Source organism: Nomia melanderi, chromosome 12 (assembly GCF_051020985.1).
Source record: "Nomia melanderi isolate GNS246 chromosome 12, iyNomMela1, whole genome shotgun sequence".
NCBI lineage: Eukaryota > Metazoa > Arthropoda > Insecta > Hymenoptera > Halictidae > Nomia > Nomia melanderi.
This window is the reverse complement of record NC_135010.1, coordinates 12,783,574-12,811,466: the sequence shown is the minus strand read 5'-3', so window position 1 is coordinate 12,811,466 and position 27,893 is coordinate 12,783,574. Positions and strand designations below refer to the sequence as shown.

General features: G+C 51.0%; 1 protein-coding gene across 1 annotated transcript in view; it reads right to left on the bottom strand.

Moving 5' to 3' along the window:
* dachs (unconventional myosin-IXb-like dachs) overlaps positions 1–27,893 on the bottom strand; it is a 75,878-nt gene that overhangs the window by 18,474 nt on the left and 29,511 nt on the right. The gene's annotated exons all lie outside the window — the stretch shown is intronic.

The window sequence follows — 27,893 nt, the reverse complement described above, 5'->3', positions numbered from 1 at the left end:
ACGCGACACCGGTGCTCTCGCTATCGCTCGCCAGCTTGATACTCGTGGACACAGTTTTTCTCGGGACGAAGTTGCGACGCGGTGATGATTTTGGCAGATGGGGTGTGGAGCTAGGTGAGGGTAGCAAGCAATTAGGTTAGGGTTTTCGTTGGAAGATTGTTTTGAAGAGGACTGATTAGGGCAATGGTTCGAAGGTTTGATATAGTTGAGGAAAGAGAATAGTAGCTTGATGTCAGTGCTTTTTAGATGAGTAACTAGAAAATAGGAATCGGAATAGGAGAAAGTCTTTAAATTTAGATAGTAACTGAGTTTAAAGCTACAATCATCGTTCCTCGGAGAATGAAGAGGATTGATTAGCGCACTGATTCTGAGGGTTTGATGTAGTTGAGGAGAGAGACTAGCTACTTGATGTCAGTGCTTTTCAGATGAGAGTAACTAGAAAATAGGAATCGGAATAGGAGAGTCTTTAAACTTAGATAGTAACTGAGTTTAATGTACAATCATCGTTCCTCGGAGAACGAACAAAGGAATCGAACAGCTGCCGAAAGTTACGACCACCGAGGAAAGAAACGATCGGGACAGCTCGTGCGAGCGGAGCGCCGTCGAAGCACGGTTAACCCGGCCAAAAGCGAAATATTATTTGAAATTCTGCAAACAGTGACCGGCGGCCGCGAGCGTATTTAAATTCATCAGCCGCCGCCCGGCCGCGCCTGTGTTTCCCCCATAACGCAACAGATTAAACGCGGGAAAACGTTTAACGAGGAAAACACCGGCGCCCGCGCGCGCCGCCCTCCCGCCGGCCGCGGCGGCCGTCCATCGCCGATAGGACGTGTTATTTCCGAAAAATTCGCGTCCACGGATGTTTGCGATTCGAGGCACGGCCGTCGCCGGGCAAACGAACTCTGCGCGCACGATAAAAGGGTTGTCGCGCGCGTTCCGCGAGCCAGCGCAAACAGCGTGTCGCAAATTCGAGCGGGTTTCGGGGCCCCTCGTTTTCTAAATGAATTATTTCCACGGCCTGGGACGAGGACTCCGCGTCGCGCCCGGAGGGGCAGACGCGGCGAGTGTAAATTCAACGCCGACCGATCCGCGTCGACTTTTCCGCGGACTGAATTTTCCAGCGTGTCCACATTATTGGCAATTTAGCGGCTCGCTAAAGGCGCAACCGGCCCACCCCCGTGTCCGCTAATAGCGGCGCCATTACCGCTCGCTGCCCAAGGCTCCACCCAATGAATATTTCAGGGATATTACCCGACGACCTGCTCGTTCTTCTGAAAAACTACCCTCTATCCTGCCGGTTGCTTTTAGAGACTCTCGCCGCGTTAATGATAGAAGAGCGATCGGTTGTTTGCGAACTTCGAATGCAATTGTTACTAACTGTTGGAGGTTTCCGGGAATTGATTGGAAGGATGTTAGTCAAGATCTGCAATGGTTTTATTCAGGAGTTAATTTATTTGCCAGTGACTAGAGGATGCTAGTGCTGCTCTTTTAGGTCGAAGAAAATGCAATTCTAGAGGTTCTCGAGGATCTACACGGAATCTCGATGCAAAGTCAATGAAATTCTTCCGTTACGAGGATCAGGTTTTCAAATTACAGGTCTCGGATCATCGGAAGACTGATCACAGCCGGCGCGAAGTATTCGGGAATAAGGATAGACGAGTAAAGATCAATCTGCAATCCGGCTGCCAATCAGAATTCCGGTAAAATCCAATTCGAACCGAAGCGGCGCGCCGCCAGAGAAGCCGGCTCTCGCGAGGAGGCCATCAGACTCTCTCATAACCCCGATTAATCGAAAGAATCGATCGGTCCCCCCACCGAGGAGCCGGCGACCGGATCGTTGAACGCGTCGCGCGTCACATCGCCGGTCAAAGTCAAGGTTCGCCGTTCGATTCCGCCCGATGGAGCCGAGACCCTGGATTTTAACCGTGGCCGGCGTCCGACCGGTGACCAAAAATACCCGGCGCGCCGTTTGATCGCGGTCGCGGCCGTCGAACGAAGTCAAGGAAGAGAGAGAAAGCTCGCGCGACGTCGAGCGCGGCGGAGAAAGAGGGAAGAGGCCGCCGCGCGAACGCGTAAACGGGAGCGAAGATGAATGAAAATGGCCGATCGACGGTAAAATGCTGCGAGCGGAGGGACGAGGGAGGAAAATGGACGCCGTCTCGGTCTCGGTGTGTACGTAACTTTCGCGATTCTCGCGTAAATCCGTGCCTCTCGGTGAACCGTGGCCGGAAAAAGAAGCACAGGGATGATTACTTCCTGCGGAACGCGGAGTCACACTCGCCTCGAGTTCCCTTTATCCCGGTCCCACGATTCTCCGCCGGGAACCGGAGAAGTTTCCCTCGGTTGCAGTGCTCTCCAGCTCCCCGGGAACCAAATAAAACACCGACCGACGGGGAAGAAGCAAAAGAAGAAAAGGAAGAGAAGAAAGGAGCACGCTTGTTCTTTTCAGCCTGTACTCGCCGCTTTCAGTCCGAGTTCTGCGGGATAGAAAAAAAAAGAAGAAGAAATAACAGAAAAGGAAGGAAAAAATCGAGCGGGTCGGAGCTTTCTTCCTGCGCGACGCGACGCGACGCGACGCGACGCGGGGAGGAATAAGGCGGGAAGTGGCGCCCGGTCTCTCGTCTTCCTGCTTTTCTTTCGGGAGAGGCTGTTGCTCTTCCCTGGCCACCTGCGGAGCACCGCGTCGCGTCACTGTGTCGTCCGTCGGTGTACCGTTAATCTGAGGCTACAATAGCATCGGGGATGCAGAACTTAGCTCGAGGACTCTCCTCTCGCGGCTGGTGTTTAGACGACGGACGCCGGGAATCAGCTGGCAGCTGACTGACAGCTGCGCCGTTCCCGGACTCCTGACCTCCTGACGCTAAATCGACAGGTGTTTTTTGCCTCGATCGCGGGAAGATCTTGGCCCGGGGACCTGCTTGACACTGAAAGGTGACTGAGTTCAGTTTGACGGTCGGGGACGCTTGTTACGCGTCGTTGCGGACTTCTTTGGCAACGGTCGGTGGGTCTTTGAGATTCTCTTTGGTGGCAATTTGGGGTTTTGGATTTTGGGAATTTAAAGGAAGTCTGGCGGTTTAATAGTTTCGTCATCGTAATTGTAAATAGATAGGATTAGAAATTGAATTCTTTTTAGTGCATGGTAGATAGAGCTGAAAGCTACTAGAGCTAGATGTTAACTAGAGCTCCAGTTACCTCTATAGTTCCAAGGAATTGAGAATTACATCTAATCACTAGCTAGAGTTAGAAATCATATCCGTTGCTTCCATAACTCCAAGAAACTGAAAATCGAATCTAATTAAGAGCTGCTAGAGCTAGACATTAACTAGAGCTCCAGTTTCCTCTATAGTTCCAAGGAATTGAGAATTACATCTAATCAGAAGCTAGAGTTAATCATATCTGCGTCCATAATTCCAAGGAACTGAGAACCGAATCTAATTAAAAGCTGCTAGAGCTAGATATCGAGTAAAACTCCAGTTCTATAGTTCCAAGGAACACAGAATTAAATCCAATCGTAATCTACCACAATTAGATTCTATCTCCCATAGTCCCAAGGAATTGATCTAACTAAAAGCTACTTTTTATAGTATCCATAGCGAAACTGAAAAATGCTATAGCCTTCCTTAGATCTTTTATTTTCCTTACTGCAAAATTCGGATGTGTAAAATCTAATAATCGTAGGGTAGTTTCTTCATGACTTTAACATCTCTTAGGTTTCTTTATTTTCCTTCTTAATACAAAATTGGACGTATAGAAAATCCAGTAATCTTAGGATAGTTCTAAATTTATTCATTAAAATATTTAATAGTACAAATGGTGCAACATCGGAGCCTACAGAGTTCAAAGGGTTGATTACTACACAGCCCCAGCCCCAAAGGATCAAAAATTCGGAATGCTACCGAAGTCTCATAACTCCGCGAAGATTTTTGTCAGCCACGAGTGCGCACAATTCCACGGCGTGCCCACGAGGAATTTAATACCCTCCGCGACAGCGGTCGCAGGACACCTCACGAATCGAGCGATACGAATCTCCTCGGCGCTGATATCAATCTGAACATTGTCTCGCGGCGCTAAGGTCTCTCCGCGCTGAGCAGAGGCGGTCGCGCGCAACACGGCCCTATCAGAATTTTCCATCTACCGGCGGACAACTCGTCCAGATTAGCGGCCTGCCGTCCCAGCGGCCATTTCTCCGCGGAACCGGCGTACTGGTTTTCTAATCGGCGCGTTTAAAAAACGAACACGTCCGTTCCCTGCGACAGACACACGGGCCGCGTATCTGCGTACCGTGAACCGCGGAACCGGCCGTTCCCTCGTGTCCCATATTCGTGAAACCAGTTGAACTGGTGGCCGTTGTTGAAAACCGCGTTTACGCGGATCCGGCGTCCATTTTCTTCCAGGCGAATTCGCTGGATAAGATTCCGGTCGTTAGAGCTAGTCTACTTTCGAACGGGTCTCGCGGTTTCTTTGTCTCGGGAAGTATTCTCGCGTGCAACGTTTGTTGACGTTTATTTATAGACGTATGATTCATCAATTAACGCAACACGGGATTTACGCGTCGGTTCGACGGACACTGAGTGTTTCAAATGTTACTTCGTAAGAATTTCGGTCGATTTTCATTGGTGCAATTATATTTATTCAAACTCTAATTTCTACGAGGTGTTTAATTAAATATGTCTTCTAGGAGCTTAGAATAAAGTGTAGAATGTTTGTAAATCTAACGTCCCCAAATTCTTGGTTAGGTTTTGGTTAGGACTTGGTTAGGAGCTTAGAATAAAGTGTAGAATGTCTGTAAATCTAACGTCTCCGAACGTCCTACATTCCCTTCGTTATTACATTGGAATAATTCTATTATATTTGTATTATTGGAATAATATTTCGGAATAATTATATTATATTTGTATTATTGGAATAATATTTCAGAATAATTATATTACATTTGTATTATAACAATTATATTATATTTGACAAATGAATTTTGCTACTCTTTCCGGTGTTCCGTAGATGCATCTTTAATCTGAGTGTCAATTAACAGAGTTCAAGCACCGTCTGACAAGCGACTTAAAATTCAATTTATCCAAAACTGTCAGATCCGGTGAAAATCTTGATATTCCTAGATCGTTACGATATTGTCTTGAAAATATAACTTCGTAAGTTATTCATTGGTAATCTCTTATACGGTCTGACGTGAAATACAAAGAGAAGCGATCCACAGGGGACAGATCGTCGGGACCAACAATAGAATCAGCCGCAACGCGTATTTGCAGCTACCCGATCGTCTATTATCGGACAGTCGCTATTATCGCGTCGAATGCCGAAACGATCCCACGTTTGCGTACCGGGAACGCTCGGCGTCTGGCCCGAGACAACGCGGCCGGGCAAATAATGCGGCGCGTGTGCGCGGATCCGCGTTAAATAACTTATCCCGGAGCACCGGGACCTGTTGTGTAACTAATCCCGCGCCCGGGGGCCAACCGCGACTGCAACGAGACCGTCGGAGAACAAACAGAAGAAACCGACGGGGAAGAAAAAGATAAGAGAAATTAAGCGCACAGTGGAAAGGGTCCAAAGAATTCAAGCAGGAACAGAGACATTTAAACCGTGAGAACAAGAGTAAAACAAGCCGAAGAAAAAGAGACGAATCCGGGAAGAAACAACAATGTAACGTCTAGAAACAAGAATCGGAGGCGAGGCAAAAAGAAGTCCACGCAACGGAAGAGTCGCAGAAAACCGACGGAAAAGTACGAAACACGAGCGCAGAATAAGATACACATGTTTCTCGGGGAGAGGAATCAGTCACCGGATACAGGTCCAAACGCTCAATGGTCGAGAAAGAGATTGCAACGGGCTAGAACGGATGGAGCGGCTGAGAAGCCGCGCGGGGACAAAGCTGAAACTTCGGGAACGGTAAAGAGACGCGTAACAAGGCGGCCGGGGAACAAGAGTCGTGCGTCACAATGAGGGAAAAGTTTAGCGGGCCGTTCCGCGGCGGCGAATGCACCGCGATCCATGAAACCGCCGGAGCGGCGGGGGGGAGGGCGAAGCGCACTTTCAATCGCGCGGGCAATCGAAGCCGAGTCGATCGCGAAAGCGATACGGGAACGGTCTTTATTCGAGAACGACGCATTGTTTACCGGCATGCCGGTTTTAAGTGGCGCGAGCTCGTAATAAAAATTGTTTACCTTCCGCCTACAACCCTCTGCGAGAGAGAGAGACAGAGAGAGAGAGAGAGTGAGATAGAGAGAGGGGCAGTTTCGCGGACGATGCGCGTTAATTGAAGTGGATGTACCGGTCGGAATGAAAAATATCGCGCGAAACGCCGGCCGAATAGCTTGATGGACGAGTGGTCCGGGTTTTCATGAAAAATTAGCCGAATTTCGGGCCCCGCCACTCGAGACGCGCGATCGATCTACCGCCCCCCCACTCGTCCTCGCTCACTTTGATTCGACGCCGCTGAAGCTTTCGATACCGTTGAAACGACGGCAACGTAATCCGCGCTTCCGTTGTTCGGGGAAAAATGTAACTGCGCGCTCGAGAGGTAACGCGGATCAAATTTCGTCGTGTGTAATGAACAATCCTTCAACGGGATTCACACCGGGCGTGTATTGGATGTCGACGCTCTTTTTTTCTCGATTGAACAAATTCCGCCGGAGTCCCGTTTGGCAGCGCGGCGCGAGACCGTTCCCTCGATTGGGAATTTTTTTCGATGATTGAAAAGTCGCCGGTGAATCGCTTCATCCAGTCCGCGGCGAGTCGCGATTCGCGCGTTCCGTTTAGCCGCGATTTCCCGATGCTCCGGCGGAACGTTAGAAACCTGTTTCGCCTGCCGCTGCATCGTTAAGTCTGCTTTAGACGCAGTGTCAAGGAAATAGGTTAAATGTTCGGCGTCACGTGCTACCGGTCGCTATCGCGGGCAGCACGCGTGGAAAAAAAGGAACGAAAGGGGAAGTGAATACTGAAAAATAGCGTGCACGCGTGCTGTACGGCTCGTAAACGGTAATTACGATGTGATAACGTTTTATGTGGGAGAATGTGTGCAGAAGTCTGGAGCGGTTCGTTTGAACGGTCTCGGTGGGGTTTGTGGCAGCGCGAACTGCTGGGGTTCGAATGACCCACTGATTTCTTTCTTTTACGATTGTTAACCCTTTGCACTCGGAAGTGTTTCGTTGGAAGTACTTAACGCTTTCTAACTAGACGAAGATGATAATTTTTGAAATTAACTCGAAGAGAAAGAAAGCTCTTTTATTCTAATAATTCACCATTATACACGGTTCAATGTTAAATATCAAATTTTATAATTTTACTTCATCAAATCAGATGACTGAGAGTCACCTCTCGAGTGCAAAGGTTAACATGTTGAGTTTGGAGGAAATTCTCTTGTTTTTCGTTCAGATAGGAGAGAACAATTGCACAATCCGAATACGATATTCGTTTGAGCTAAATCTCTTCCCTTACGATGTTCTAATTAAACTTCATTAAAATTACATTTATTGTTTAACCTTGACATTGTCTGTGTTAACACGTTAACAGATGTTTCTCTGAGAAATTCAAGAAATTCATTTAGCAATGTGCAAACTGAATTATCGATCAAAGTCTCAATAGATACTCTTGGAGTTTCCATAAAGGAATTTTAAGAAGTCAACTAATCTGTAGTTTCAGCGTTGGAAAAGAGGCAAGAATTGATCTTCAATGAAGGGAAGCAGTGAATATTTTTCCGTTTGTGGGGAGGGAACTCTCGTGTTTCTTAACATTCGCGCGAACATTAGGATTAATGGTCGCCCAGCATTTCATCGCGAGCAAGCGGTGCGCGCCGATTCTGCTTTTCCCAGGCAGAAGCGATGGCTCGCGGCCAACCCGTCGATGATTAATCATCCTCGCCACTTTCGATGGGCCGCCCTGCGAGGGCCGGGGGTGCCTTGATCCATGGGAGAACCGGGGACCGACGAGAGACAAACGAAAAGGTGCCCCGTGGCAGGTATACGCGCGGAGAAGCAGGTCCTGCCGCGGCGGAATTAAAGCGAACAGGTACCTCCGGGGCCTGGACGGACGCTCCTTCGGAGAAAACAGGTTCTTTTTCGTCTTCTTCTTCTCACGGGATCGTGGCCCTACACCGCGATCGCGTTAACTCCGCGACGATCCGAGAGAAACGGATCTCTCACGCGTCGCTACTTCTGCTTGCTTTATCGGCTGCGCGAATCGGCTCGCGTTTCCGAACGAAATCGCTAAATTTAACGGTCCGTCGCACACGTGGGTGTACTGTAACACGGAAAACTGGGATATCAACCCTTTGCACTTTACATCAAGTCGTTGATCCGACAGGAAAATTGTGAAGTTTTTATGTGAAACTCTGCGTAACATCAATAAGTGTCGAAAGAAAATTTCAGAACATGTCTGCATTAGGAAATATTGAGTATGTAGAAGCTTCTAGGCAAAGGGTTAAAATTTAATGAATCATGTGTTACCAGTGTTATATTATTACCTTCAGTTCGAATGGTAAGGGAATTGTAGAGTTAGAACTCGAAGCTTCGAAGTTGAAATCTCGCAAAGTGAAAATATTTCGAAGTTAAAATCCTACGAAGCAAACATTCCCGTTATCAAACTATCACGATCAAAAGCGACGCCTCTCCGGGACAATTAAATTCACAGCCTTTGATCCGTGGATCGCCTTCCGCCGCGACAGTTTGTCGAGCAAACGGCGGCCGTTTACAGAAGCACAACTTCTCCGCGGATTGTTTCGAATAGTTAAGATCCCTGTTCCATATTCTTCGCGCCGGCCGGCCGCGTGACGCTGGAAGCCGAAGAACGAGGTCGGTTCAATTACTCGAAAGTTCGGCGCGAACGCGCAAAAGGAAAACCGGCAGACGAGGGCGCGCCATTGAAGTTTTCATTAAGATCGCGGCGCCGTGACAAGCCTCGGCCGTTCTGCGCGTTCGAATGCCCCCGTTGACCCTTAATAACGAACACCATTACGCGTCGGTTACTCTAGTCCGTTTCGTAAACGAGTTCGCGTGAACTTTTCAGTCGACGCGCGTGCGTGCGCGATGGAAAACTTGTCAGTCCTTAGCAGTCCAGGTTGTTTTGTCATTTATCGGCAACTGCGACTAATTTTTATAGTATTCCTATCGAAAATTAGAAATGCTGTAACATTTCTTCGATCCTTTATTTGCTTTCTTAGTACAAAATTTGGATGTGTGGAAAATCGAATAATTTTAGGGCAGTTTCTTGAGTTCGAAGGTTCAACCGTCGACTCCGCCGCGGAAGATCCCCGGAATCGTTTGATTCCGATTCGACCGCGTTTTCGCGTAAGGACGAATGGGAACGGGATGGTAACCGGAAGCAGGCAGAATAAACAGTTTCCTCGTGGAGGGAAGAAGACGAACGAAGCTGCGGAGAATAATAACGAGGAGCGTTCGCAGCCATCGCTCGGATTGGCTGGTAATTGGCAGAGGATCGCTTAGCCGCCCCCAGCTCGATAACGAGCTCGATTGTTATTCGCGTTAATAATAATACTCCGCGGTGATCCCTGCGTCTGTTAATTGTTATCAGTGTAAATAAGAGCGTCTCCTGTTCAGCGTTCGATCTTCTTCGGTTTCAGCGCGAATCGTTTGAATGATGGAAATGGTTGTTATTTTTAGAAGCTGTGAAATTCGTTTTATAATATTCTCGTAGTTGCTTGTTCGATTAAGTTTATAATAAACATTTGACGTTCGAGACACAACGGGAATAATCCGGGTACTCGGTCCATCGAGGACGTTTCGATTGACACGATCTGATCAATGTAAATTAAATTGGAAATAGCGGAGCATGGATAACCGGGGTATTTTTATCGCATCAACGGGGCACCGGAAAGAATAGGACGAACCAGGCGCGCTACCAAGGTATCCGGACCGAAATAAGATGGCCAAGGCGTCGTAAAAAAGAGGAGGAACCGGGGACTATCTTAAGTACGCCTGTTCGGCGCGAGCGGCCAGATAAGGAGGAAGACGAATCGATGGGACAAGATATTCTGCATTCCTCCGCGCGGCTCGCGATTCGCCGCGTTCCCCTGAAAGTCGCGTGCGATCGGATCGTGATTGAATAATCTAATAACCCGTGAGCTACACGCCCGCTCCGCGAACGAAATAAAACTGGATTTGCACCTCGATACTTGGTCAGCCGAGAATAAAATGGAATATTCCAGGTGGAAGACGTGGATCACTGTTATACCACAGGACATTGTATAATATTCATCCCGTTATTTGTCAATTCCCACGTTCTATCGTATTTTTAATAAACTTCTTCGAGCACTGCTTCTGTTGTACCTAGACAGACTTATAACAATCCAGTAATCACTAACCGAATTTAGACGAACGTTGATCAACAATGTCAAAACGAAATATCCCTCTATCTATATTCAACCGAATTGCGATAAAATATTTAATCGAATCCCGTTATGCAAAGAATATATCCCGCTTCGTCGCAACGACCTCCAAAGATTCCGGAAAAGCCGATATCTGTAGTCTCTGTCTCTTATCGAAGGAAATTTACACGTCCCGTTTCCCAGAAACGTGAGATCTTACCATTCCGAATGGGACCGCGAAACGCGAGTTATGTCTGGCCGAGCGGATTCGCTCGAAAACAAGATCCGGCGTCGAAAACAAAGCGACCGGATGAACGCGGAATACGAAATCGCCGATTTTCTGGACCGCGGAGAGCGGTCGCCCGTACGTTATCCGACGCGGAACGGTGACGTGGCCGGCCGGGAATGCTCGTACACCTTCCGAGAAGCCGAAGAGAGCCGGCGCGGGCTACCTCCCGCACGACCTTTCGGAGTGAAACCGAAACTCGCGGGTCCCGGCTCCGCCTTTGATACGAAACGCGCCTCGGGGAAAGAGAGCGGCCCGCGAGGAGCCCGGCTCGACCTCGGGGTCTAATCAGATGCGGGTTAATCCCGGCTGTTCCTCTGCCCTTAAGGGCCGTGCACACGTGGGAAGCGAGGCGAGCCGTGATCGTCGGCCGCTATCCTGTTCCGTGGATCCCCCGGCGATCCGCTCGACCGATGATTCGCGTCGGGACCTCGGGCTTAGAAAGCTAAAGCGGCGACCCGAGGCTGCCGAGGAGACTTCTGATACCGGGATTACAGGGCCGGCCGTGCCCGGTAATCGGTGGATCGCGGAGCAGGGAATCCCGTGGAATTTGTTAGGATTTGTTCGTATGATGGATGACGAAGGGACCGAAGCGCTCGATCGCGAAGCGCTCGAGGACGAACGGGGAAAGCCTTCGCGAGTTAGAGGACGTCCGCTGATGGCGAAGAGACGGATCGTGAAGAGACGTGATTGAATGCTTCATTGTGAAGTAAGTACTTCTTGATACTCGCCCGGCACGATGATGAAGAGGTACGGTCGCGTCCGCGAAGTAACTGCGCCGTGGCACGATGAAGAGGTATGATTGACCGCGCGCTCCTCGAAATGATCTTCGACTTCGAAGCGTCCGGGTATCACTGGAGGGAAGCAGGCTCGCATGACGATAGTCGATCAAGAATCACGGCTCGGCGTCCATGTTTATACCCTAAGTAGCCGATAAATCGCGAGCGATTGCCGGCGAGGATGACGCGAACGGTACACGACGACTCGCATGACAATGTTCCATTACGAGGCCGAAGTTTCCCGTCAGAAGCCGTCAGAACCCGCGGTCCTCCGTCGCGCACTGGATAGCGGATCGAGGCGACGGCCGGACAGATGGCAAGAGAGTCGCATGACGATATTCAATTATAGCGTTCCTAAAATCAGTCACAGTCTCGGATTCCTAGATACCGTACGCCGCGATTTAACTGTAACTCTACCCCGTTCGAGCGGATTACCCGACTCACGCCGGTGATCCAAGAACACCGAAACGGCCGGGGCAACGGGGCCGTTCATTAGCGTCGGGAGACACGAGCACGCGTCGCCGTTCCACGGGACCACGGGAAAATTAGCCGATCACGGGATTAGCCGGGATTTTTCGCCAAAGCAGCTTAATTGCAGCGGCGACCGGCTCTTCCGGAAAAATTCCGGTTGCGTGCGAGGGGAGCTCGGTGGAGGGAAAGGAAAAAGGAGCAGGAAGGCGGATCGTCGAGGAGGAAAGGGGGCCGAGCGTATCGGCGCATCGGCGGCCGACGAATATCGGGCACGGTTTAATTGCGTCTTCATTTCCCACGGCGGCGATCCGCTCCCTCGAAATTTATAACAGTAACGAAGTGGCAATAAGCGTAACGACCTTGCGCGCAGCCGCGCTATCAGACCAGGAAGCCGAAGTAACGGCGCGCGCGGCGGTCTCGCGCTCCCCTGGCCCGGGATCGCGCACGATCGAGCCGAGCGACCGATCCCCGCGGTTTCCGCGAGCGCCGCTGGCTCGGACTAATTGGCCACGGATGAGGAATTCCTGGCGGGGACCTTCTTATACAACGGGAACCGACCTTTCTCCGATGGATATTACGATTTCGGAACGGACGGCTCCCGGTTGCCGATAATTATCGGCTGGAACACCTTTCTCCGGGAGCTAACGATCCCCGGTGCCGCGAAAACGAGGCTTCGGACGATGGAATCTCTCGGGATAATTATTCCCGATGCCTCGCTCGCATCGCATTAACCGGCACGGCCGAGTTCTTCTGCGGCCCGTCTTAGATACGGTCGCGGATGAATTTGATTTATTCGCTTTAATTCGATTTTAATTCGCGCGCGACGGTGCATCGCCGGTGTTCCCCGTGCCGGAGTTATTTTTAGGGTGGAGGTCGCGCTGGGAATCATTCGCGCGAAGAGTTTCGCGGGGGAAAAGGAGGATTCCGCTGTGAGATTGCTAGAGTCGAGTTCTCGGTATGAGCGCCTCTTAAAGCGACTGCACAGGGAAAAATACACAAACGCGAAGGCATGATGGCGGTGTGCGGGCTCGCGAGGCTATCAGCGATGGCTGCTCGGCCCTCTTGCCCGCGAGTTTTCGAGCCACTCGATCGCCGGGCCGACTCGGATAGAGGAGAAATCAAAATTGACCGATTACCGAACCTGTTCTGACGTTGAACCTCGAATTTCCATTACCGGCGAGTACGGGACGTGTTGCGCGAATTGAGACAACTCGTCTAATGGCTGACTTTTACCAGATAGAGTCATTTGTTGCGCAATCGCTGTCCTTAACACTCCGCGCTGTATTTAAAATCTATTTTTATCCAACCGAGAGGAGCCTCGTAGAAAGCTGCACACACTTCTCGATACATACTCCAACTTTAACGATACAATCGAAAAACCCAAACCTCTCTTCTAATACCCTAGAAAACTCAACTTTTCAATAACCAACGATCGCCAGCCACGAATACCGAACTCCTGTCCGCGTCTCGTCCCGGGATATGCTAAGCGGCCGAGAAACGATCGTCCGAGACAAAATTCCGAACTGCAATTAACAAGATTCCAAGAAACGATCTCCGAACAACAGCCCTAACTTCCCTAATTCCACAGTACCATCCCGGTAACCCTACAATTTCGCGGATCATCATTAAGTGCGAAATTGGCGGGCTGTCTCGCCGGGGAGACAGATAAAATCGGCATTCCACGGAATGAAAAGCTAAACCAGAACGCGATCGTCGTTCCTGTTTCGCAGCCGTGTATCGTTCGAGCGGATCGAGAACTATGCAGGATCTATCAAGATGAATTGCGGACGGTTCGAGGCCATCGCTATCGAGCGGCGCGCAATACGCGTCCGTGTTTACCTGGGCCGGCGCGTCGGTGTGCACGAGTATCGCGGCCGCACGTGGTGCGCACACACCAGCCAACGCGAACCGGACAGTTGCAGTGGATGCACACTCGCTTAGGCCGTTGCCCCGCATAAATCCGAGCGAGAGAGGGATCCAGCGGGAGACGGTCGCCTGCTCTCGCCGCGGCGCAGCCTCCGTCCGCGGAGTTTATTCCGCGAACTTTCGAAGATGGGTCAAGGGAGTCCGCCGGGACGAGAAAACGCTTCCCATCGCGGCAACGGTGTCGCGAAGTTGGACAACGGCACGTGGGAATGAACCGGAGGACCCTGAATGCACGCGTTTTCGAGGACGAACCTCATTTTGGCACTTCTATGTTTCGGGTCTGGTATTTCAAGGGGGAAAGAATGGCTTGATTGATTAGAGATCGGTGGTCCTCGTGTTTCTCTGGTATTTAGACAGTAAATAATTTAGCTTTGTCTGCGAAAGATTAACATATCATTGCCATCGTCTGTATTCATTTAATTAAATGATAGTATGATAATATCGCGACATCTTTGTCGTGAAGTTGGATAGCAGCACGTGGAAATAAGTCAGAGGACTCTGAATGCAGACGTTTTCGAGACTCTGAGGACGAACTTCGTCATTTTGGCACTTCTAAGTTTCGAGTCTGGTATTTCAAGGGGGAAACAATTGTTTGATTACTTCAAGATCGGTGGTCCTGATTTTTCTCTATTTAGACGATAAATACTTTAACTGTTTCTATTGGGAATTGTCTCGTATATTGCATTTGCTATGATTTACCTAATTAAATGATAGTCGTTCACAAAGAAGAGTCGTTGGGTAACGAGTAAATTAGTGATATTTACGTAGATAAATCGGCGATCGAAAATGTCGGATTTCTCAGGGGAACATACGAGAATCATTCGTCATTTGGCGCGTTAAGGCCCAGCCGGTCCTTCGGAGAGATCGTTCGAGCAGCTCGATTCCGGAGAGCCGAGGTGAACTGGTCCGAAGCTTTTATGCTTGTTGTTCTTTTCGGTTTTCAAGTGTCCATTCAACGCTCGTGCCGCGGATAAAGCAGTAAATTGATTTTATGGGGTGCATACACCACCGGTGAAAAAATACTTGATCACGGGTCAGGCGAACGGGCTGAGCTTATAAAAAATGGAGTTGTTTCATGCTTTATTTGTCGAGGTGATTTATGGACAGCGTAGAATTTCCTCCTCCGGCGAGCTTTCCCGGCGAAACGCGGCAGCGCGGCGGAAAATCGAGCGAAGTGCGTGGCGTATACTTAAATAAACTTCAATTTAATAAAGTCAAACTCGTCTAGGAAGTTTCTCGGAAAGTTCCAGACGACCGTCTGACCGAGCCTGTACAAATGGACCGTGGAAGTTTCGTCCGACTCGAGCGAACGGCGAAATGAAACTAATAAACGATCGCGGAATCTCCGTTCCCCCGCGTTGCCGTCGTTACGAACGATCGAACACGTTCGAGCGGCGACGCGTCGCCGCGTTTCGTAGTGTCTCTCTATTATTTAGAGGACAAACTTTCGGATCAAGGATCCGGAGCCCTCATCCTCGAGAGGCACGCTCGCTATAAAGATCCTCGACTTAAGGTCACGAGAACGCGGGCGGTCGACCGGTTACCGAAAGCGATCGTTAACGATCTCAAGGACACCTCTGGACCCTCCAATCAGTTTCACACCAGCGACGATGCCCGAGTCCCCGCCTCCACTCCGAAAACCTTCGAATCGGGAACACGGGACCCGAACGTTCCAACAATAGATTCAATCAACAAGTATTAGGCGGTCTGAAAAGTCGCTCGTTATCCGTGCACAATGGATTCATAATATTCTATAATCCACGTTATATTCGACTATGCATAATCTTTAACCATCACCTTCTCTTTCTAGCCTCGCGGCGTCAGGTTCGCGAACGATCGAAATAAAGATTACAAGCAGAAACTTGTGTACTAATCAAGTACTGTCGTTTGTAATCTATATCATTCTCTAATCCTACTCCCCATTATCCTATATCCTGCACGTTATCCTTACATCGCTCTAATGGACGATTATCATCGACTCCGATTCAACGCGGGAATATTTAAATACGGAGGAACGAACGAAGGGAGGGCGCGACAAGAACTATTAATTACTCCCGCCAATAAATTGCTGGATAACGCCGATATTAACGATACCTCGAAGGATCCGTCCCGCGTACGGGCTACAATTATGCGTGCTCGCCCGCAAGAAACGTAATTACGAACCCCGGAGGCCCGTATCCGTTTCCTGTCCGCCCCCTCCGGACCCTTCCGCCGAACCACCCTCTTTTTCGCAGTGGAATCCGCGCGCTCGTTCCTTTTGTCCCCGTAATTGCGACATGCGGTCCGGCCGCGACGATATCAGGACCGGAGACCGTGTTTCGCGCTCGCGATCGATCCACCTGGTGCCTCTCCTCTCTCTCTCCTCCCCTTTCCTCCCCCTCTGCTCTCGTACCGACGCCTACAATCGCTTCCCGTCCGCCGCGAATAATCGAATTACACTTTCTTAATTGTCCTAAGTACTCGAAAGTGATTTCAGCCGGGTTTTATTAACCCGATAATTGGTTTTTCAAGGAACCCGGAGAATTTCCGTGGCGAGATACGGAGTCCGAGCTTCGATCATATTTTTCGCATTGTTCTTCATCCTTCCGCTACTGTGCGCGCTTAAAGACGCTTCGAACGTTTGGTTTCGATGTACTGTTACTGTCTACAGACGCTCGTAAAATGTCGCCGACGGTAATTGCACCGGATCGGTAAGTGAATTCTAAGTCAATCGTGCATTAAATAAATCTGATTACTTCGCGTTGCCTTTGTTCAGTTCGATTCCGTGTTTTCGTGGGTTCATTACGCTTCCCGAGGAATGCGTGCTGCGGGAACATTCTGTCGCGGCCGAGGGGGTTAATAAGTGGAACGAGGCTCCCATGTATCTCGCGTTATACAAGCGCGCGATACCTATTTTCCAATTATCACGAGTATAATGAACCCCGCGGTATGTAAAACGAAATTCCGTCCGCTTGTACTTTCCAGGCGAACATCTAAACCCGTGCTTTCATAAGCAACAGTAGAGCAACGCGTTACGCAACTCTCGCACGCAACGGCCGCGCTCCCCATAAACCACTCCGAACCCTATCGTCCGCTGGATTCAAAGGAATCGAACCACATCGATCAAGCATTTTTCTCCGGGCAACGTTCGCGGGACACTGGCGATCACCGGGCAGCCTCCGCAGCCATAAATTTCAGCGCGCACGTGTTCGAACGTAGCGAGATGCTCGATTGGCCAATCGGCTCGGTTACTTAATAACGGAAATCGACCGCGCTCGGTCCCATCGTTTTCGCGCGTCGCGACAGGGTAAACAGGGAACGCCGGTGGGTGGGCGGGAAGCCTGTGGGAACCGCGTGGGCGTGAGAATAAGTGGCGCGAGTCGGATTCGGGAAGCGAGTGGAAAACGAACGAGAAGATTGAAGAGAGAGAGTGAGAGAGGGACTGCTCTTACGGCGCGAACTCTCGTTTTTAACTTTGTTCCGCGGCAGTTCCATCGTATTCCCGTTTTTCCTCGTCTTTCTCCGACTGTTCCACTCCGTCGGCGTTTTTTCACGGTAAGGGATAGCGCAAGAAACGACGGGTGAAACGATGATAAAGCACTTAATGTTTCAGCGCGCGGTTTATGAGAGGAAACAATATGCCTCCGGGGATTAATGTATAAAGTAAGAATTACGATTGCTATCGCGGGGGAAGGAAGGAAAATAAACTGTGATGAGATAATAAATTTCGTTAACTGCGCGCGGCGGAGTGCGGAATCACAACGGTACGGAGTTTCGTTATGCGGAAAAAAAGAATGCTACCGCGGAGAGCTGGTAAAGGAGGGAAATAAAAGGCGTACGAGCGCGTCGGTGGGAGAAAGAGTGAGACGGGGAGAGAGAGAGAGAGAGAGGAGGAAGGAATGAAAAGCTGCGAAATAAAGTGTACGGCATGGAAAATGCTCGAAATTTTAATCTCTGTCGCGTCAAGGAGATTAAGGCAACGCGTACGTGACGGGAATCGCGGGGCGCGTATAAATTCTAGAAAAATAGAGGGTAGAGGATGCGCGAAGGGTCCGAAAGGATGCCGGTTACCGAGCTCCTCGACTCCCGGCCGATGCACACCCCTTTCCCGCGTCGAATATGCATCCGGCGACGGCGTCGCGACGGGAAAACGAGCGGATAAGGAGCGACCGCGGCGTACGGCAGCTGAAATTTGAAAAGTACCGAGAACGGGGCGCGCGCGGGAAACCGCCCGAGAAATCGGAAATACTCCGGTGAATCCCGCGGAACGCTCCCGGATTCCTGTTACGGAATCGGGGCCGCGACAATGCCGAAATCACGTTCCGGGAGCTTCCGCCCTTAGGAAAATCTTCGAGGTCTTACTTAACAACGACGCGGTGCTACGTAGAATCCCCAGGAAACGCGTAGAATCGTGTCTGCCGATTGAAACGTGACAAGTAGACTACGAATTTCGCTCCGGTTCGCGGCTTGAACGAAAATAAAACCAGATTCCCGGCGAACCAGCGATCCCGGCGCTAATTAACGAGCCTTTCTTCCAGCGGAAGCGTCGGTCATCTATAAATTCCGGCCTCTCTGTTCGCTTTCTCCGGTTTCCTTTTCCTCCGGCGACTTTCCAGCCGCAACCCCCTGGAAACGAGCGTTGCTCGTCGCTCGCCGGAGCATCCCGAAGAAAATTCCGAAGGTCCTTCGAGAAGGACCGGCGCGGGGCGATCGTCCTCCCGAAAAGTGGACGCATCAGCGCGCCGAACTGTTTCACCCCGGCGTGGAATAAACCGAACTGTTTACGAGCGCAGCGGGCGAACGAAGACGACCGCGAGGAATAGCTGAACCGCGGGTCGTATAAAACGTGAAACTCGCGGCGAGAGGAAAATCTCCGCGGTCTACCCCCTTCCCCTCGGCCATGGCCGAAGACCTTAACCTGTCCGTCCGCCGGCAAGAATGCAGCCGGGGGTAATCAGCGTAGAGAAACCGCGAGCGAGGACTGTTTTAACTGTAAAACGCAGGTAACATCAACGGGGCCGAGCCCTGTTCGTTTTCAGCGGGCCGGCAGGGCCGTACTGAACGATCGCCGGTGCCCTTTCCCTCCGCCGTCCCTGCCCCCCACCCCTGCCGAGCCTCGTTAAAGAACCGGCAATTCCGAAACACTGTAACCCCCGGCCCCCGCCGCCCCGTAAAAGAGGAGCCACTTGTAACTTGATTACAGTTCAGGCGTTGAATCGAGTCCCGCGCGACGAATAAAACCCGGAGTGGTTTTGATGGCCGCGTAAAAAGAAACTGGCGGGAGTAAGAGGGGCCTGGAACGAAATGCAAAGGAGAAGCGAGAGAGACAAAAGGGAGAGAAGGAAAGAGAGAGAGAGAGAGAGAGAGAGAGAGGGAGTGAGTGAGAAAGAGAGGGAGAGGGAGAGAGACGCAAAGGGACTCCAGGTTCCGCGAGCCGAGTTTCTCAACAACCATTACGAAAATTCACCCTTGATCCCCTCTCCGCGTCCGCGTTACGGCTCGGATCGTACGGGCGCGCTTTTTCACGCTGAATCGCGCACGAAAGCTGAAACGGCCCGATTGTTTCTTTTCACCGAGGAACAGGGGGCGGGCGGGGGACGACGCGGGACCGTCCGGGAATAATGGAAAGGTTAGTGGTTCCCGCGCGCGTCGCGCCGTGTGCACCGAGTGCAGCGCAACCCCTTCCAGCCCCTGGCCGCGTTTAAATCGCGCAGGCGTCCGCGAGGGACGCAGGGGACGGGGGAAAGGAACGAAAAAAACGGGAGAGAGAAAAAAACAGCAGCGGCAAAGGAAGGAATCGAAGGGGACGCGCGGCCAATGGCGTTTTGCGTACCTTGGAGTTTCTTCTCGGTCTCCCAGAACTTCTGCAGCTCCGTGAAGTACTTGTCCAGTATGAAAACCTTGGAGAGGCCGAGGGTGGCCATCTCAGGCGCTCGAGGCTCGTTATCGGCCAGAATTTTCCTCCGTTCACACCTGACCTCTCGCCCCCTTTACTCCGTTCCACCTCCTCCTCCTCCTCCTCCTCGTCCTCCTCCTCCACCTCCTCGCCCTCCTCCTCCTCCTCCTCCTCCTCCTCCCCCGCCTCCCTGCCTCCCTCTCGCTGCACCGCGCACCAACCGCGATCCACACCGGAAACGAGGGGAATCGAGAGAAGCAAGGAGAAAGAGGGAAAAGGGCGAACAAAAGAGACGGCTTCACAGATCACACGGAACGCACCGCGAGCAGCCGCTTCATCGTGTCCTCGGCGCACTCGTCACCGCACTCGCACATCTTCGCCCCCCCTCGTTTTCACCTGATCGTCACCCGAGATACCTTTACAGGGGGCCTGCTCCGTGTCGCGCGTGTAAAATGCGAGAAACCTCGGTTCACATAGCACACTCCGGAACTGGATCGGGAGTCGAATATCCGAGCGGAGCGGCTCTCCGGGACGAATCCTGCGAGTTTAAGTATCCCTGGAACGAGGCGGAGAGGGCGAGGAGGAGGCGTTCATCCGCAGCGAGCACGGGAGCTAACCAGGAAACGCTTCCAACCAAACTTTTCCCCCTCGCCGAGACGAAATTTCGAGAAACACCTCGTCAACCACTGGCAGCTTCTCCTTTCCTCCTGGCACCCTTCCCGATCCGCCGGTCCGCTTCCCTGTTCGTCGATGCTTTTCGGTCCACGGTCCACTGTACGGCGTCCAGGCGATACCACGGGGAACGACAACGACAACGCAAGGTTGTTTCACGGTGCACCGACACCTGTCCGAGCGTCTCGCAGCGTTAGAACATTCGGCGAGGAGTGACACGGGCCCGCGTCCGCTGGAGAGCACGAAGAGTGGCGACTCGCCGAGTCGAACTGGGCGTCATTGTTAGCTGGAACCCACCTCCGTGGCCTGGGCCCCTATCTCTTCTAAGGTCGGTTCGGCATAACTCCGGGAGCCTCGGCTCGCCGGGCCCGCTACTCGCGCGGCGAGTTAGGTGGAAGGCAGCACGGGGCGTACCGGGGTCCAGGATGTCTGGCCTGGGCAACAAGCGGGGCCCGGGTGGGGGCTCACGGTCCCCGCGGACCGGACCGTTGCTCGTGTTGGATGCTGCGAGCGGAAAAATGGCTGGGATCCTAGACTCACCTTAGGCGAGCCGCCGTCGACCTCCTCGGTCCGACGCGGTTGGAGTATCTATTCCGCTCCGATCCTCTTTTCTCCGTGGTGCACGCCGCGCGGACGGAACCTTCCGCCTCGTTCGATGAACTGTTTTGCTCTCTCCCTCGCTGTGTTTATGTACGCGCTGGACGCTCGAGATTGATGCTTTTGATCGCGAGGCTGCGGCCCTATGATACGACCGGATTTTATGGCTAATAAACCTTAGTTGCTCCGTGTTTTCAGAGGAGACCACGGTGTTTGTGTCTTCGGAGTGATTATCGAGGTCGAAGGTATTTGTATTCCTCGATCAAGCTGTTCTAGTCGTTCTTCGATCGCTTCTCTTTAAAGGATTTTTCTTCGCTTTCTGTTTGAAATACGGCAGTTCTATTAGCTTACTCGATCGTTACAGAATTATTGAATCGCGATGTCGCGTGTCAAGTGGATGCCCAAAGTCGAGGAGGAAGACGCCGGCCGGACCGCACCTCCGAAAACCACGACACTTTAGCCGACACTGAGCCGAACTACCTGCGTGCTTATGAGTTCCGGGTCATTTGCGGCGGAGGGGGGAGGCCAGACAATAGCGTAGAATCGGATTCATCCAGTTCCCACTGCTGTAAACAGAAGCGCGAGGTGGGGAACCCTCTTAACCGGACCGCGCTTAAGAATCCCGCTTCCTAAAAAGCTAACAATGCACCCGGCGATTCGTATGCGTCCCATAAAACGCTTCGATAAAGCGTGAAACGCGGGATTAGATGGAAAGCACCGAGGCGGAGGAACTCCCACAATCCGCTAACGCGATCCGCGTAGAAACGCAATCCGAGAGGAATCTTCATTCTTATTCCCACGTGTTTATGGATCGCTTTCCCGCGCGAACGGATGAAAGATGCATGGAAATTTGTGTACATTCTTCGCACGGTCGACGGAGGAACGCGAGCTCCCGATTTTCCGAGGGCCGCGGGGCGGGCGGATCGAAGTTTCGACGCTGGGAACAACATCTGGCGAGCCGACGCCGCTCGGAATTCATCGTTCGATCCGGCGCGATCTGATTTAAATTGCACCGGACGGACGGACGGACGGCCGGTCTTGTTCCGTTATCGGGGACCCACGGCGGTGTTCCCCGCGAATCCCGAATCGTCGGCCGTTCCTCGAGGCTGTCGCCGAACGATTGGCCAACGCGTAATCGATTTCTACCAATTAACGAATACACGGGACGGAAAAGTCCCCCGGCCGGTCGCGCCGCTGGGAAAAAGAAGCACGCCCCGCGTTCTAAACATTCCGCCTTTCTCGAACCGTTAATTGAACGACAGCTGCGACAGGGCCGCGACGTTTCATATTTCCCCCGTCAATTAAGGACGGCTTTACAACATCGACGGCCGGGGAACGAGCTGAACCGTCGCGGGAAAGGCCGCGGTGATTAAGCACCTGCGACATGATAATTAGCGAAATAAGAGGGAACCCGAGTAAACGCAGGTGCATGAATCTTGGAAATGGACGCGTTCCCCGACGCGCGGCCGAGAGATCCTGTTGGATTTATAGCTCTCACCGGTGTTTACGCGACTCCTGTTCCTCGGGTTTTGTTTTATCGATGTCCGGCGGCGGTCTAATGCGTTTTGCCCTAATTGCCCGCGGACAGTTTCAACATTCCCGTCCGAGGGTATCGAAGACAATCGCGCTAAGAAAGGGGAACGGTTCCCTTAATTGCGAGTTTGTGTCCCGGCGCGACCGAACGCGCGTTTTCCCCAAGTTTGTCGACGCGCTGGGATAATTGCTACCTAAGCCGGCTCATTGTTAATTGCTCGTTACCCCGCGGTATCTATCCGTGGGGCTGGCCCGGTGATTTATGCCCGTCCGAAACGTAAGAACTCGGTCGACGGTAATGGACGAGGCGGCGCGGCGCGACTCGGTAACACGCCTTTCATAAAAACCGAGCCGACTGTTTGGCGATGGTCCCGCGATGGTCGGAGAGAGACGGGGAAACGTCAAAGGGTCACGGTCTCGGCGGACGGTAGCGTCGTTGCCGAATCGCGGGGGCGGCGGTCGCTCTCGTCAACGACGGGGATGAAAGGAATATCGTGTACCGAGAGCTCGGAACGACAGCCACCCCTGCGTCACGCTTCGACATTAGAAATATGGAGCGGAAAGATGAACTGTGATTTTGTTCTGTGCATGCCAGTGCATTCGGTGGACTTGATTTATACTTCATTGCGTTGCTGAATGGGGTTAGATCATTATCGTGTTATGTTTGATAGTGTTTACTAGTCAAAATGGTTTCGAGTTTTTTGGTTAGCAAATATTGGTATCTTCGAAGCATCGAATATTCGAAATGATTTTGAAAATGAATGGTTTCATTTGAGTACTGTAATGAATGTCTGAAGAAACTGGAAATATTGTTACAGTTTTTATAGGAATTGCATATTAATCGTATTAAGTTCTCGGTGGTTGTAGTGTCAATAGAGTTTAGTAATATATAATAATATATAATGATATCTAATAATTATTGAATAATATTTAACACTTTGACTGCTCGTCACCCGAGATCAGGTGATTATTTCACAGTAACTTGGACATTAATTTTAAGATAGTGGAGCAATTATTAGGAGGAATTTTGACTTCTCAATTTCTGGTTAAGGAAGAAAAATATTTCGAGTACATGGGAGTTTCGATGAGTGTCTACGTGGGAAAGTGTTAATAGTGTCTAGTAACACCCAATAACATCTAATAACATCTAACAATTCCGCAAAAAGGAAATTCTCCGCCAGAACTTTCCAGCAATCGCGACAGAAGAAATCCAAAGCAGGTTATTTTGGTCCATTTGCTACACCCAATGCTGAACGGCGGTCGCGTCGAGCAGAAAACGTCGGAGTGACGGCTGCGCCGTGAATACGCCACTTTAACTCGACGCAGCAGGAATTCGCGCTCGCAGGAAGAAAGTTTTCGCGCCGCGTTCGCCGCTAAATGAGTGACTGAGCATGTGCAATGTGAACCGGAGGGGTGCATTGTGAAACGGCTCTCAAGAAATCGGATACTTCGCGGAATGATAAAGTCACTCGACGCGCTCCGGTTCCGACGCTGGAGAAGTGCGTCGGGTAATAATCTCTTCTCCGCTCTGTACGCCTGAGTACCTGCACCACCTACCCTGTCGCGGCAGTCAATATCACTGGAAACTGTAGACTCGCGTGTAATAATGGTTCAACCCCTTTGCTACCGACGTCGCGTTCACCGGGCGTGCAAGATTGCGTCGAAAAACGACGCCGAGCAGACGAGATTTCTTCTCGTACGATATTACGCGCGTTGTTCGATCCCTGATCGATTGAACGTATCCCGATAAATGAGCACCATTAACTTCTTTACCATAGAATTAACAATTCTCCCATATCAGTATTTCGCTTTGAATTTGTTCTAAAAATTAGGAAAGATTTCTTGAGTTTCGAAAAATAGGAGAGCAATATTTTTTAAAACATCTTTATCATCTTAATAGCGAAATAATATTATAATCGGTAATTTCGTCCTGTCTGGCATTTCTAGCGTCAAAGAATATTCCTGCAAAGAAATTAATACTCGAGTGTAGAAACAACTCCTAACAAGCCGATTTTACACTAGCTTCTCTGAGATAGCAACAATCTCGCCTCGAAGATCTTCGTGTTCGCTGTTACCATGTCGAAACGATTCCAACGAGAGCAAAAGGTATTCGACTGCGATTAAAACATTGCAGCATTCTTCGGCTACTTTATTAGAAGTTTTTGCCGGTCGCGGATAGAGCAACACGAACAGCAGCATGCCCAAAGGGGGAAGAAGATCCCAAGGAGAATCACGATCGATCGCAAAAACCGTATTGCGTCGATCTCTCCCCCCTCTCGATGGTGCATCGACAAAGTAGCTACAAACTGGCGCGGCGACACGCGATACGTCGAGCCCGATGAATGGTTTCGAAGCCGAAACAGGATTGCGGCACTGCTCTCGTTTCGTCAACTCGGTCGCGGTCACCGGTGGGAGACGGAGAAAATGGCCGAAACGGCGAGACGCAGGCGTCCGATCACAGTATCACCGGCGAGGACGAGCGGACGTCCCGAACCGTGTTCCACCTTATAATTTTGATCTACAGCGTCCAGAGGAATCCAAGATGGCGATGTGGGCCCAGCTTTATCCCGTGTCGTAAACAATATACCGTCGACGACGCTCGCGCGGTCTATCTCCTTTTCCATTAATCGTACGCGGCTCTATAGTCCTCTTCTTCAGCTCTAGCAATGTCCTCGAAACGTAATCTATCATTACTATGACGAACTGAATCCATTCCTTTATCAAACCAGCTCCTGGTAACCTGGAGACTCGGAATATTCAAGGAAACCATCAAAATCTACTCAATATTCTACAAGATCTTAGGATTCGCTGTTATCTTTTAGCTACCTAGGCCCAAAGACACTTCAGTAGAAGCTAGATAGAAAGGACCATCGGAAACACTGAATCCATTCCTTTATCAAACCTAGCTCTTAGCAACCTGGAGACTTGGAATATTCAAAGAATCCATCAAAATCTATTCAATATTCTATCAAACCTAGCTCTTAGCAACCTGGAGACTTGGAATATTCAAAGAAACCATCAAAATCTACTCAATATTCTACAAGATTCTAGGAGTAGCTACTATCTTTTAGCTACTAGGACCAAAGACACTTCAGTAGAAGCTAGATAGAAAGGACAATCGAAGTCCTTCGCATCTAGAACTTATTTGCTCGAGAACTCGCAGCCCAGAGGACTGCCATCGCTACTTCTAGCCTCTGTCCCCTCCGGCCTCCCGCTCCTCACCTCTTTTCCTCTGAAGCAACCGCGCGAGGTCCCACTCCACGGGCCTCCTACGACCCTCCACGAGAGTAGGATCGCAGGCTCCGTGGGGAAGCCGCTGGGAAGAAGAGGAAAGGTAGGTCTCACCAGGGGCCGACGACCACTACCGGACCCAACTCTAACCCCCCTCCCTCTCTCCACCTACCTGCTCGGCCTCTTCGAGCGCGATTATGCGGAGATTAAACTCGGCTCGTTGCTGCACCGTCCAGAGATTTGGCGCGGTGTGGCCGTCCGTGGCCGTCCGAGGGTGCGAGGCGGCTACGGCCAATCTCTTCGGGGTTACCGGTGTAACTTTGTTCCGTAAGCTCCTTTCGATCGGCGAATCGCGCTGCGGGCGGAATATTTTGCCACCGACGCGGCCGGAATTAGAGTTTGTTTGCGGTTAACGGTGAACGGTACTATTGCTGTTGTAGATTTCGTTAATGAACCGTGAAATTCGCTGTGTTTCAGGTTAACGGATCGACGCTCGCCACTGCCGGCTGTTAACTTTCGTTTTCTGGTCGTTGAACGTTTTATTAACGAACGTTAATAAACTAGCAGCATCCGGGGAGAAACGTGTTGATCGCAATCATCATTTATCTCGTAGGAAACTGAGAACCGGGAAGAATTTAGCGACGCCATCAAGATTCTATTTCACCTTTTTCGAACGGCGGGCTCGGCAATTATTTTATTTACGAGCAATAGGACGCCGCAAACTTGTCGGGGGGGAATAGTAGGTTAGTCACCGAGTATCCTTAATACGCAGTCCGTCGGGCTGGAAAGACGCGGAAGATTATACGGTTGACATGTGGTCCACGGATCGATCAGAACGGTCGACGAGACGCACGGTCGTTTAAGTAAGTAGGTTCTCGTCGCAGGATCAGCTGCAAGGAGGTTACCCGAAGGGCCACACGGTTGATTAACGAGCGCATGCTCGAAACGTGTGAGAACCCGAATTTCGAGGACGCGTCGGCCCTCCCAGCGTGGCCATCGGAGCACCTGTCGCGTGTGAGATTTTAAGAGCGTGTCTCTTGCACCGTGGCCGCCGCTAAAATCTTTCACGGCGGAATCTCTGCTCGACCGTGTGCACGGGCCATTGTACCGACAATGCTGCTATCGTAACATTCTTCTTCGAGTGCCCTTCCCTTTCATGTCGCCGGATAATCCTCTAACTTCGAATTCTCTGGGAATCTCCTAATCGATTTTTCAGTTGCGACGGGAATTTCAATTACCGAGCGGTCGCTGGTAACTTATTTTGACGTTATTACCGAAGAAAAATAATTGAATTCGCGTTTAATTCGTCGGAGAGATCGACGATTCCGTCAAGAACCTCGAATAACGTATCAAAACCATCTCCGAAATGAAGCAAAGGTCTTCGAATTGATATCCTAGCGGGTCGCACGTATGAAATTTATTTCCCGCATAGCGCCGCGACGTGCACGCGCAATAAATAAATCCCCCGCGAGATAGAGTCTTCATCCCGGACGGGCCCGTCAAAAATCCTCGTCCGGAGAGGCCGTGTAATCGTTCCGAGACGCGTAAAACCGCGGCGTCGGCGAACGAAAACAGGGGACCTGCGCTCGAGGGAAACGTCCGGCTACCCTTCGCCGTTGATTTTAGGCCCGCAGCCTTCTCCAGAACCGCCGGAGAAAGGCGCAACGTCGAGAAGGAGGAAGAGGATCCGCTCTTTGCGGTGAAATTCAAATCTCCGCCGAGAGATCTGCCGTGCACGCCCGCCGCAAAACCGGTTTCCTGGCCCCGACGCTCGATGGGGGCCCGCCGCATACCCTATTCCAGCTAACTGCCGGCCGATAAAGCAGGCAACGAACCGGGACCAACGGGGCCCCATGTACCAGCAGCACGATCTGGCGAGCGGGGACGCAGATCTCCGGTTCTGGGCCTTGTGGTACGTTACCGATCCTCGAAAAGGGACTTCTCTGGGACTACTGCGCGCTCGGAGGATGCCTTACCGATCCTTGGACGTTTCGTTGGTACCCTTCGATGGTTGCTGGGAAATCGGTGAACGCAGGAGCGGACGTTTGATACGTTACCATTGATAGAGAAAATATTAGACGACGAAACTACTTAAGATTCAGTGTAGATATTTCTATGAACTCTATTTCAACCTCAAATCATTTTCCTAGTTGAAGAATAATTCAGCATCCAGAATTAATGAATTTCTCT